This window comes from Anser cygnoides, chromosome 9, assembly GCF_040182565.1.
Source record: "Anser cygnoides isolate HZ-2024a breed goose chromosome 9, Taihu_goose_T2T_genome, whole genome shotgun sequence".
NCBI classification, from domain to species: domain Eukaryota; kingdom Metazoa; phylum Chordata; class Aves; order Anseriformes; family Anatidae; genus Anser; species Anser cygnoides.
Window position 1 is genome coordinate 17,339,053 of NC_089881.1, and position 13,363 is coordinate 17,352,415.

Sequence of the window (13,363 nt, forward strand, 5' to 3'; positions counted from 1 at the left end):
TGCCTAGTGCTGAGGCACAAGCAGGGACAGTGACATGTATAAGTACAATCCATGCATTTCTCACCTTGTTCTCCCAGGTACACCACCACATAGAGGAGAGGCCAGCACGAAGTGTTAGTGGTGATGTCTGAGCCTGCCAAAAAGAGATCCATGATCACTTGTGTCATGGTGATCTCTGAACACAGAGCGCGGGTCATCCTTTGCCTGTAGATGTAAGACAGATGATGGGACTTAAGAATCTTTTAATAGCATAGCAAATTTCCAGCAAGAGGGCTTTCTGCATCACAAAGTCCATACTAAGTTGATGAAGTTGGTAAGACAGCAGCCTTGTAGCTCTATTAAAAATAAATAATCTTACTGACTGAGGAAAACAGTGTACAACAAGGCTTGTTTCAATCTAGGGTGGACCAACATTACTGCCTCTGTGGTGACCGCCGAGAAACATCCTCAAGTACTTAGACAAAATATTTTGCTTTTGAGGTTGAATTAAAAGAAATAAACAGGTCAACAGTCTCTCAGAAGAAAAAGGAGGAGGAGGTAGAAGGGCAGCTGGAAATGTCTGAGCTACAAGCATCTTAAATATGTTGCAGCTGCACAGGGGACAAATACTTATTACCCTTAGTTTTCTGAGCTAAGTATGCATCAGTGAGGTCCCATGGCTCTCCAGGCACCCAGCTCTTATGGTGGTTCCTGATCTCTTCCTAAATAAGTGTTTTTAGATCCTGCAAGTGTGTTAGTGCCACCGCTGGTCTCATCTGTTTCCTCCTACACCTTAGGTCAGCACTTGGCTGTAGTTCTCAAAGCCACGACCATGTTAGCTTGTCCCATTTTTTCTGGACAGTCATTGCAGACTTCTTTATTACACCTTTTACTGTAAAGACTTCTTGAGATACCTCGGTAACATGCTCAGCAACTAAGAATTGTGCAGGCTAGGCTAGTACATGAATGGGAAACTCATTAATTTTGTGTGCTGAGTGTATATTTGCGGCCCAGCATTTGGGAAGGACATGGAGCAGTGGTCCTACAGCATTCACCTTGCTGCCAAGAGCAGCTCATCCTGAAAAGAGGCATTAAAAGTAGATGCAGGCATTGTACCAAACTGTTCTCTGAACAGCTCAGTCTGCTAAAAATATTTCAGTGTACACAACAGAAAGTCCCACAGGGACCTCCCATGACATCCCTAAAACAAGTGCATGCCCAGTCAAGGCATTCTTCACTGATTGGAATCCATTTAGCGCAGTCACTGGAGCCTTTCCTGTCCATGGTGTATATACGTTTCTGTAGAGCCCAGCCCCCTAGGACAATGAGTCACATAAAGATGTGTTTACAGAGAGTTTGTGCCTGCCTCCTGCATCTTAGTGGTACTCTTAGACCAGAGCTCAGACCATTTCTATTACGTAGGGCTGTTTTGTGGTCCTTGCCATTGCATGAGAAAGGGACGGGAGACATTTCATCCTGGTCTAAGGAAATAAAAGAGATTGGAATCGTGTTTCACTATTAAAATGTTAGAGAGCTTTCACTGTTATTAATACATAGCATTACTATTTATGACTGTTATTTTTCATGTATCTGCAGTTTATATAGCCAACAAAGCAACTGTGTCATGTTACCCAGAAACATTTCAATGGGATTTTTTCCATTTACGTTGCCCCACCAGAGGTGATTGATAGATACAGCAAAATCATAAACATTGCTTTTATTACCTTTCCATGTTCATTTGTTTTCCAGTCAGACAGTGTTTTCAGAGTACCAGTACTTAGACAAGGAACAGCCTTCACTGTTAAAACAGAAATTATAGTTGTAATTAACACCAGCAGCCATTAGATGGTAATGTTTGCTCACCGTTGATCTGAGCATTGTGCTCGCCAGGTCTCACACGGGGAAGCAGTTGAGGCAAACTTTTCGAATTTTACACTGCCACTGATGCGGGGCATCTCATTCGAGATGTGTTGGGAATCGTGAGTGGCCTGCGAACCACGAGTGGCAGCCATCTGATCCTACCGATGGCTGCTGGAGTTTGGGGTCTCGGTAGTTCCACACATCAAGGGGCTGGCTCCCATAAATCAGAGACCGGTTTTGAACTCTTCAACCCTGGGTAGTTGAGAAAGACTTAATTGCACAGAGGGAGGGAAGAAGAGGTGGTGTTATCTTGCTCAAAGCATTAGGAGTTCAGATAACAACAACGTCAGCTCGAGCTTGTGACTGTATGGGATGGGAGGTAAGGATTTCTGAACATCTGTTTCAGGGATTTTAATGTATGAAGCAGGGAGATGAATAAAGATATGCCTGCACATGATTTTTGTTTTACAAATGCATGTATATGTAATACCAAACCATATGTAACTACATATACATGCACACATATGTAACTATACATATAAAATGTGTGACCTTTTTTTCTGAGCACTTATAGCACTTCATATGATGGACGCATGAAAGATGAAAAGGCATATCTCTGCCCTTGGGGGGTTAGGGAACTGGTGAAGACAGGCTATTCATAAAGCTGTTAAGAGTTTTACTACGCACAGTTTCCACATGTCCTGGCTTCTGCAAAGTGCTCTTAGGAATACACTGGTAATGTTGTGTTGCTGATCTCAAATATGTTGCTCGGGAACACCTGTAGGCAGGACTGCACCTCTCTGGAGGTGGGTGCAGGCCTCCTCCTTTGTGGGAAAAAAAGATGTTGCCAGGGATTCTTAAATATGCTGACCATAGTGAAAACACATGCAAGTATGATGAGGTGCCTAGCTGCTGCCAATTGTTGTGAGCAAAGGCTGTTTTCTGTAGGGGAGAGTAATTTGAAGAATGGTTTTCACAGCAGTGGGAAGTCCAGTCTTTTAATTAATAGCTCAAGTAAGGTGGAGAGGAAAGAAAAAACAAGTGCTTGAATTCCTGAACTGGATTCCATCTAGTACCCAAAGGAACTGCAGAATCTGTGTTTTCTTTTGTGCACACAGGAAAGTAGGGAGCCTCGATGCATCATCTTGCACAGCTCCAAGATTTAATGATTCTCCTTGTTCCAAGATTGCTGCATAGAGGAGAGCCAGAGATGGAGACGTGGCACGAATCCTGAGCATGAATCCTTCCTGGCTTTTCCTCCAGCAGCACATGGAGAAAGGAAAGCGTTCTGTGGGTCTCGTTTAGCAGATGTAGTGTGTAGACCACATTAAGGTAACATTACTAATGTATTTCTTCCAAGTCTGTGCACTGTCCAAGAAAAGAAAAAAAAAAAAAAAGGAAAAAAAGAGGGAAAAAAAGAAAAAAAAAAGAGGGCCAGAAAGCAATGTGTTGATATACTGCCATATCAAATAGTACAAAGAATGTAACCTACTTGCAGTTCTGTGCAGCTGCTTGCTTACACAGTCAAACTCAAACATACTGAGATTCTAATCTAGCCACTTGGTTGTGTTGCAGTGCCTATCAGCTCTGATAACAACCGACACTCACAACGCCCTCCCAAAACAAGCAGAACCCTGTGCAAGAAAAACTGTTGTCTCAGCCTGACCTTCAAAATCTTAAAATCACAGGTAACAAAGTTTTTCTTTGTCCTTACCCCTAAAAGCAAGATCAATACATTTCCATCCCCAACAGCAAGGACTGGCCTGGGGCAGTAACATCTCCGGCGTGCCGCAGTCTCTCCCACTTTGCTGTTCCTGCAGTGGCCAGGCCAGGCCTCTAAGGAAGCTTTCCAGGGCCTTGATGTTCCAAGAAATAACCAGCCAATGGCAATATTACCAAAATAAGGGCTACAGGATTCAGTTGCCAAGCAAATAAGCTTTGCTGCCTCTTTTTAGTAAGTTTTGCTTATTCTTCATGTTTCCTTTCCTCCCACCCCGTAGCTTGTGCTATACTAACAGTCCTCCCCAGGTACTATTTTTGACTGTGTGACTGTTCAGTGATTTGCAGCATTTACAACTGTTGCTACAGTCCCTTTCCATTTATTGCTAATCCTCTCTAAATTCCCACAGGGAGACACATGGCTTGTAGCTCTACTTAGAAAGCTCAGATTGAAGCTGGGAAGGAGCAGAAGGATGCTTTTACCTTCTAGCCAAGGATACATTAGAAGTCTGCGCCTGAACTATTCACAAAACTATAAAATACATCAGTACCTTCAAGAGCATTTCATGGTGAGTTTGGAAGCTCAGTGTCCACAGATTGCCAATGAAGGGGAGAGGTGTTGATCCTGGAGGCAGCTTCCGTAAGGCCCTCTGGATGTTCAGGAACATCAGAGAAATCTAGACAAAAAGAAAGACAAGAACACCCACAAAAATTAAGCATTGCTCTCATCTCCCTCCTCACCCAGCTAGTGCCAGAGCCCTCTGCCCCGACGTCCACTCCCCTGCAGGCATCAGCCCTATTGGAGCACTTTGACAGCACAGGCAAATTCACCATGTCTAGTCCCAAACAAATGTATCTGGGCTGCGGTGGAGTGTGTCCCTTGAACCATAAACAGATTGAGCAGGAAAATGGAAGAGGTGAACCGAGGTGAGCCACTTTTCAGCTGTCACAGCAAGGACAGGATAGGTAGCCTGGTCTGGACATGAGCTTAGACTTCAGAGACCTGGTTCAGTTCCCTGCTGTGCTGCAGATCTCCTCCGTGATTCTGGGCAAGCTGCTTCGTGTAGTTTCATGTTATAACCTGTCTGTAATCTACCTAGAAGCAAGATGCCTTGAAAACGAATAGTCCCACATTTCCCTTTCACCAGGGTTGCATCTAGTGACCACAGAGCCATAAAATGAGTAATCTGGCCGATCTAATGGAAAGCCTTTCATTTTTAGGTGCAGTACTAGTTTCCTGCTAGCTCAGCAGTCTGAACACACTCACCTCCTGGCTGCTCTCTCACTAATGCAGCAGAAGCAGCAAGAACATGGCCAAGGACAAAGGGGACAGGACCACCCCTTTTGGCACACTCTCTCTGGTGGTTTTAGCTGCAGCACGAATCTTTGTCTAAATTCCTTCTGTCTTACAGTCCCTCCTGCATGAGCTCGTAGGGCTGTTGCTGTCCCAAATACATTCCCACTTAACCACACCAATGACAGGAGACAGAGAACTACCCTTTATAGAAATTATATTAAGCTCTCTGGTGATTTTTTTTTCTAATCCACTAAAACATTCTCAACTAATCACCTAATAAGATTTTATAGGCAGTGAATGTATGGATGGCTCAGTAATGGGGAGACATAATAATGGGAGGAATTTATGGAAGGCTGAAAGCAAATCTAAAAAATTTGTCCTTCTTCATAAACGTTGTGAAAAACCATGAAGCACTGTATAACACTTCAAGAAACCATGAAAAAGAGCCTAGCAATTGCCAGCACTGTTTTCCTCCCACAGTCAAACCCTTCCCTGAGAGGTTCAGTTACTTTTGTCCATCTTCAGCATCAGCAATTTGAATTCCCCTTCATAGATCTTCACGGCAATTAGAGGGGAAGGAAAATGACTTCCCTTATAGCCTTACCCCGTTCTAAGTACTAGCATTATTATTTTCTCCTTGTTTTCAACATGCCTGGCAAAGCTGAAATAACTGGTAACCCAGCTAATTAGTGGAGATAGCTTGTTATAAAGCCTTGCTCTCAGTTAACTACTTTATTTAACCACTGACAAGTAACACCTCCTCATGATCAACAAGAAGATTCCTCCTGTGGGCTCTCTCTACACTGGCCCCCACATGGTGCATCTTTGCCACAGAAGGGAAAAATCACTCTTCTTATACAAGCGATGCATCTTTTTTCAATCATATTCAGTAAAACAGACCACTTTCACTAGAAAATGAGCTGGAGACAGCTGTCAGAAACAGCATTAATGTCACTTTACCTGTGACTGTTTCTGAATTATTTTTTTTTTTTTATTGCCAGCTGGCATTTGAATGCAAAAGGGTTTTGCTAATTCATACTGTAAAACTCAGGACACATTAATACAGGTGTTGAATGAGTGAGAAAATAGCACAAGCTTTCACAGACCAAATTGACTTTTTCTAGTCAGTATAATTATAAATGAAAATATGCAAAAAATATATATATATATAATTGAAAATAGTTAACATACTGTGACTGATTACTAATGAAATGACCTTGGAGGATTTTAGAAACATTAAATTTCTGCCCTTTTTAACTAACATGGGACTTTCAAGATGTCTTCTACTGCTCAGAGAGTCAGAAGAAGCTGTGCTGGGAGAGCACAGTGGTGGTCTTTACAGGAAAAATAGTTTTGATCCCATGTTGCTGCCAGATGTTAAGGATGGGAGTTTTGCCTCTCTTATTAAATGCCTATCTGGCAGCACTGCTGTCTCTTCAGGACCACCCTAGGAGAGGCCAGGGCAGCTGGCTGTGCTCAGCAGCACTGTTATGGGGACGTTGCACTCTCTGCTCTTGCCTGACATGCTTGTTACATGCCCAGCTCTCTTTGCTTTCATTCTGACTCTCAGGGAATAGAAAAAAAGAGTGAATACTCATGCCAGGGCACAAGGCAGCAAGGTGAAGCTAATGGGCCTGGATGCATCTGTAATTCTTAATAAATCAAAGATGTGTTTGTCAGCTCACCAAGAGCGTGAAATGCCATTTGGATGCACTCTTACAAGTTTTTACCTTTGCACTTCCATCCTAATGATATCTTTGTGCTGATCTCTGTGTGTTCTTTGGGAAAGCACAGTCCAAATGGTTTTACATGTGACTTCATTAGTCTCCCCTCTTGTCTTGACTGAGTCTAAACATGGAGCAGTGCCCAGTGCAAAGTGCTCGCTGTAGTTTCAGGTCCCGACAAAAAGAGGTTGCGGAGAACCCAGACCAGGTTGTCTTCATCATATCACAGAGCTGGGATTGCCTTTAATCTTCAGGCAAGAGAGGGGTGAGATTAGAGCACAGCAGACCTTCCAGCACGTGCAGCCATTAACATAACTCCAGATGACTTCAGCAAATCATGCTTTGCAGAATCTGTGATTTCCCAAAGCAAACAACTGTGAAGAGCAGTAACAAAGAGTGAAAGATCTCAAGTCTCTGTTTCTTCATGTTTGAACAAAGTATCCTGTCTTGTAGGCAGATCTAAGAAGTGCTTTGAATGATAGCAAAAGATCGCTGTTGGAAGTTTTCTCAATGGCAGATGTTTCTTTCAGAGATCTGACGCAGTCAGAATGCGCTGTGGGATTTCCTTATTTCAATGAAAATTTTAGAACAAGTCTGTAGAGTCCCACTCCTCCACCAGTGTCCTCCTGTGCACAGCGTCCATGCACCGTATTCACTGTGTCTGAGTCAGGTATAAGTCAGTAAAACCCTGTGTTTCTCCTGCTTCCTTAGTCTCTACGTAGGTCTTGATTTCCAGCTTTACCAAAGAATGTGCCAAGTGTGAAATCTCTTGGCAAGCAAATACCTTATTGTGAAGATCTGGGAGATGGTTTGGGAGCCAGGGCAAAATATCATGGATCAGTAGGAAATAGAGCAGATTTGCCTTTATTCTTTCTACTTAAATTCCTAATAGTTCTCTCAACATATTAAAATATCCAAGACAAATTTTGGCACCAAGATCTACTATTTAATTATACCAAGAGATGTATTTTGGTACTGCAAGGGTGGTTCAGTTTGAGGACTCTAAGCAGGAGTATCTAAAACATATGGTTAGAGCACTGATCGGAAATATCTGAAAGACCTGACTGCTGCTATAGCTGGCTTGCAGCCTTTTTTGCTTTCCATGTTCTGTGCTGTGGCTTATTCGTGTATTCTTTGTATTTTTTAATTGCTTTGGATTGATCGTATTCCGCCTGTGGTGTTCCTTTTATTTTTTTTCTTCGTCTTGTAGGACTCCTCTGTCTCAGCCTTTCTGCATCTGCAGGATATGATCTTCAAGCAGTTTTTTTAACTGGTTCTCCTGGAAACAGCTACATGCAACCAAAGATACCTACAGGAGGCTGGGAGATGTTACCCAAATTAAACACATCATTCACTGTTCTTCTGAATCATGTTCATTACATGGTACTCATAGAGAAATAACTGCTGTGAGCCCAGCAAGAAGACTGAGTAATCAGTATTTTCCAGGCTATGCTACACAAGGTTGTACCAATGTCTCTTTTGAGGTTAATAACAGAAAAAAAAGCAACCCAAATCCATTGAAGGTGTACAACAGAAGTGGTAGTACTGATGGTAAAATAGGTAATCCTCTTTAACACCATGTCCTGTCCAAGACACTAATCACAAAGAAATAGAAATGAAGCTTTCTAAAGCAGAGAAGAAACTGTCCTTTAACCCCCTTCTTTATAATCTTGTCATATTATCACAATCAATATTTTCAAGAAAGCTTACTTCCTTATTCTTATATCTTGTACAGCGATGTGATTGAATCTGCATGCTCTGCTACACAGCAACATATCAGAAGAGGTTACACACAACAAACCTCCGCAGGAATTTTGAGTGCTGATATATGACAGGATGGGTTGTTCCCAGGTTCACAAACACTCATCTGTTCGCACTGAACAGTACAGGAACTGAATCATCTTCTCAAGTCTTACCTGGCACTTGATGATAAAACCCCTGAAAACCCCTTGTAATTTAATACAGCCTCATGGATCCCCAGGCTTGGCCTACTGGCATCTCATGGTGCTTATATTTAATGTGGCAACCCTCAAACTTGGCCTGAGAAAATACTGCCTGTGTAACACGTCTGATTAATTCTTACTCAAGATGCTGAATTTTGTCCTTGAAGACAAAACACATGCATTTTTGAATGGCAATTGCAAATCGCTCTACCTTCCTCTAGCAATGTGAGGACCCAGGTCAATCCTTGACAACTTTAAGTCATCCGTCTCCTTTTGCCTGATTCTGGAGAGAATTTTTACTTGGAATTTCTTGTTTGTGAGGTCACATTGGAGAGCAATAAGTCTTAAAGGATAATTGGCTGGGGAATAGTGAGTCCTTAACTGAAATACACAAGTGACTGTATTGGTTACCATTGAATATAGAGAAAAAAAAAAAAAAAAAAAGGTAGGTAGGCTGGTGTGATTTAGGCTAGTATCTCTTAAGGGGAGAGGCTTAAATAAATCCATACATACAGATTTCTTTAGAAGTTCAGTACCACTAAATACCATATCACATTACCTCTGTAACTTTGTGTGAACTTGGAAATCTCTCCTTTAGGCTGCCCGTGTTTGCAACAATAAACTAAAGGTTTTCAAATTGACTTAATTGTTTCCCTGAGGGTGAAAATTCTGCTTTATTCACTGGCTTTGGCTGAGTCACAGACGCTCCATTTTCTTTCTCTCTAAGGCTCAGAAGGCTCCCCTAAATCCACATTTTTTCCGTGGACTCTGGTAGCAACATCAGTTTTTGCAGGAGTAAACTACAGATACAGCATTGCTCAGTGTATAACACACCTTATTTACATGGCATCTTTTGATCATTTTTATATATTTAAAATCAGCTAGCAGATAATGTACAAGTTGTGTAACTCCTCCAGGAGAGGGCTGTGTCACCATCTGAAACCTACACACAACCCGTTTTGAGTGGTGAGTGTTTTGCTCTTCGGCCATTCCTAGGCTTGACTGCAAATCCACAGACGTCACTTCAGCACTGTCCAGATTCTGCTTAGGCAGTCCTTTATGCACAACAAGAAAATAATGCATTGCAGAGACCACTCAGAGCCACAGAGTGATGCAGTTTTCTGTTTCAGCCACTGCTCACATTCAAAATGATCGCTGCTGTGTAACACAAACTCCTGATCAGGTTGTGGTTGTCCTTTTTGAAAAATACCAACCCACATCTCCCTTCTCTAGGCAAAAACAGCAGCCCTAACAATTAAGCAACATTAATACTGTGCAGTTAAATTTGAGCTCTGTTATACCCCTGCTGTGCAGTGGAAGTAGATTAATGGATGGGATCAGAAAGTTAAGGCTTCCCTATTGAATGGATAAAAGAAAGATTGAAAATTGACAGTTTGTTAATAATTACACTGATACCTGAGTTACATGAACCTTACCTCTTAGAAAGTTCACTCATCTCCTTCTGCTGGTGGGTATGGAAAGCAATTGAATCCTGGCATGCTGTCTTGTAATCAGTCCACAGTCACGTAGGGACATTGTATAGCATGCAGTGAAGAGCGTGAATGATGCTTTCGGGTACTGGCACTCCTGAATGAATCTGTACTTCAAATCCTGGCTAGCATTTGTTGCCCTGAACAAGCTTTTGCAGCTGGCTAGTTGTGTACTGGCTCTGTGCTCTCAGAACAACTACAGAATCATAAAATCATCCCTTGCTATTCCTTTGTAAATCATGACTGTGAACTGGATTGAACTCAAGCTGGAAAAAAAGGCATGCAAAAACTGTTGCCTTTGTAAGATTTGATATCAGAGAGGGCACCTTGGTATAGCTGATTAGATGCATTTCACAGTATGAAGTACATTGACCTCCTGTGCCGAGCTACCATTAAAAGGCAAAAAGGCAGCATTGTGTAATTTGCCTCAACAAATGAGAACAATTCCTAACAGTGTGATTTAAATCTAGAGAGACAACTCAAAGGGCTAGGGCATAAGGATGAATGAAACTTACCTGTGCATGCTGGAAAAAGGTTAAAGAGCTGACATTTCTTTTCTTGGGTGCAATTTTTGTCTACAAATCTAATCTAACAAAATGGCTTGCTGATTCAAATCATAGTACCTATATCTCCAACCATTTGATCTGCACACAAAGCTGCATTGGCCATAATGCTTCAAGATGGCAAAGCTGCTCTTCAGACCCCACATTTGCCATCTCTTGTCCTCCATCACTGTATCATATGGCTTGTCTGATCTGCCTGACCTATAGCATATGCTGTAACAAGCACACAGAAGTAAATCCAATATTCCTTACACAGTCGTACCCTCAAACAGATGTCTTTGTTTTATTCTGCAGTGCTTTTTCTGCATATGCAGCCATAGACACCCCTCCCTCTCTCTTCCACTGAATATTTTAGCTCAGGGTGATTTTTGCAGATATGTTAACTGTATTTTTCCCACGTTGAAACTCAACTATTTTAATGCTTCATCCATCTCCAACTCCCCATAAATTAGCTCCTTCATGACACCGAAGCTTGTTGTTCCTTTCAATTTAAGTCTGCTGCAAACGTTATTAATGTGATATTTCACAATGGTAAAAAATATCGGGCATAACGAGGACGAAAAGGAGAGGTGGTAAGATAATGACATTTACAGCATCAGAATTTTATGCGGAGGGATTTCCTCATCCTGGGTTACTCACAATTCCCAGTTCAGGCTGCTCTGACAGTGCGGGCTCGAATGCAGATCTCACGCCTGATGATACGTGGCTCCTTTACAATGCATTAAAGGAAATGTGTGCAACCCCCATTCAATTAGCACATTATCTCTTGTTTTGACCAGAAATTTCATTCTAGTACTGAATAAAATCTGATTTACTGTTCACAATGCATTTTTATCACCTGAAGACATCTAGAAAATGAATAAATTAAGCTCTGCTCTCAGCAGCAAGACTTTTAATCAAAGGAAAATGAATAACAGTAAGTGCATTTTGGCTCATGCTTCAGGATTACAAGTTGCTTGGATGAACATCTCTTTCTAGCCTCAGTTACGTCTCAGCAGGTACCTGGTCAGGGTCTAGTCTGGAAGTAAGAGTAAATTGTTCCAATGGAAAATATAAGATTATGACAATAAAAGCTCAAACTGAAGTATGATATATTGAACCATTTTAATCCTGAGTAAATGGCATAATAGCCATGCTCTGTCAGATGAAAGTTCAACTAATCTAATGTTCCTTTTTTTGACAGCACGTGGTAGCAGAGGCCTTAGGAAAGGTTATAAGAACAGGATAAATGAGGAACACTGTATTGGTATTAAACAACCCAAAAGGAATTTTCTTGCTGAAAATTTATCCAGCTGCTTTTTGAACAGAAGGAAATGTTTAATACAACATCCAGTGGCAAGGAGTTGCATAGCTTACCAAGGCATGTGCAGTACCATCCCTTCTGGCTCTTTTGAGCAATCCCTGGTTTTGTTGCATTCGACACCTGCCAGCCCTTCCATTGGAGAGACAGCGAGTGTTTCCTTTTGTGTCGGCTCCTGTCTGTTCAGGATTTTCTAGGTCTCCTCAAAACTACAGAAATAGCTTCCCCAGATGTGCTATGCTGGTGCAACAGACTATTTTAAAAATGTAATACCATCAAGTCGGTTTCCCCACTACAAGTAGTTGATTTGCTGTTTCACACACTGGAACATCAACAAGGACAACTAAGCTCAAGCCTTTGACACACACCAGTTTCCTAAACATGTTTGAACAGAAGAGCAAACATTTATTTTTAATCTTTGGATAGATGCAAAATCTACCAAACCTTTGCACATCTTTTTCTCTACTTCCTGCTTTCTCCTTCTCACAGGATAAATAGTTTCCCTGAAGTCTGGCACACAACTTGCCATGTCATTGTTGTGCTATCTAGGAGAGCCCTACCATGAAACAGAAAAACACATGAGAGAAAAAAAAAAAAAAAGAGTAGAGAATCTTGGTATCAGACAACCTGGCAATATTTTCCTTAACTGTAACCTTAGCAGAGCTGGGCCCTGTATAATGTTAGGCAGCTCTTTCCTCTTATGTACAGCAATATTAAATGCAGTAAGCTTTCTGCATTCACAGACTCCTGCCATCCTACAAACAGTAAGCAGAGCAGCCACCTCTGCCATTCTCTGGCACTAACTGAGTTTTCCCCAAAGGAATTGCAATGCTTTAAAAAGTAATACATCCAGTATGGGGATCTTTCCCTTGAATAAACACCTGCAAACATTATTTAAACCCTAGTAAACCATATTATTAAGGATGACAAGTCTACCACAACTCGGAGACCTGAGGCTGTGGTTGACACTGTTTACAAAAAAAAATAAAAAACAGATGGAGTGGAGGGTTAGTCCCTTCACTTAAACAAAATGTTGCGTCACACCAGTCATTAGCACCAGGGCGTGCTTTTCATCTGGCAGCTCTGATGGCTTAATGCAGACATGCCTAGGGGCTGTAACCAGCAGGCAGCTCAGTGATGACAAGGTGAGCAGGACAGCAGCACTTGAAGGGGCTGAAGAATGGGCAGTGGGCAGGGGATGAGAGAAGCCAACCAGGTTTCCTTAAGATTGGCTTTGGACTCTTTTTGATAACAGGGACAGCAAGGAACTAAGCACCGCAACTCTTTCCACGATGCCACCACCCTCTGCTGTCCTCCCTCACCAGCATCTGGCCCAGATCACTTCAGCTGTCTCCCCATAGCCTGCAAATCTCCCAGCTGCCAGAGGTCAGCCAGTCTGGGAGCTGGGTGTCTGTAACCCTGTGCAAGTGCTGGAAGAGTGATCCCTGGGAGGGAAGCTGTTCTCCATCCCAGAGGCACTTCCAGCAG

The 13,363-nt window shown here is 42.1% G+C and overlaps 2 long non-coding RNA genes across 2 annotated transcripts; one reads left to right on the forward strand and one right to left on the reverse strand.

The window, feature by feature from the left end:
* Positions 1-70: 70 nt before the first annotated feature.
* LOC106044823 (uncharacterized) lies at positions 71-8,807 on the reverse strand. Its single transcript, XR_007168356.2, has 4 exons — positions 8,734-8,807; positions 4,110-4,235; positions 1,704-1,777; positions 71-204 (listed from the first exon to the last, which is right to left on the reverse strand). It is a non-coding gene; the product is annotated as an uncharacterized lncRNA (long non-coding RNA).
* LOC125184397 (uncharacterized) lies at positions 1,407-4,116 on the forward strand. Its single transcript, XR_010833471.1, has 3 exons — positions 1,407-2,218; positions 3,415-3,527; positions 3,969-4,116. It is a non-coding gene; the product is annotated as an uncharacterized lncRNA (long non-coding RNA).
* Positions 8,808-13,363: the final 4,556 nt, after the last annotated feature.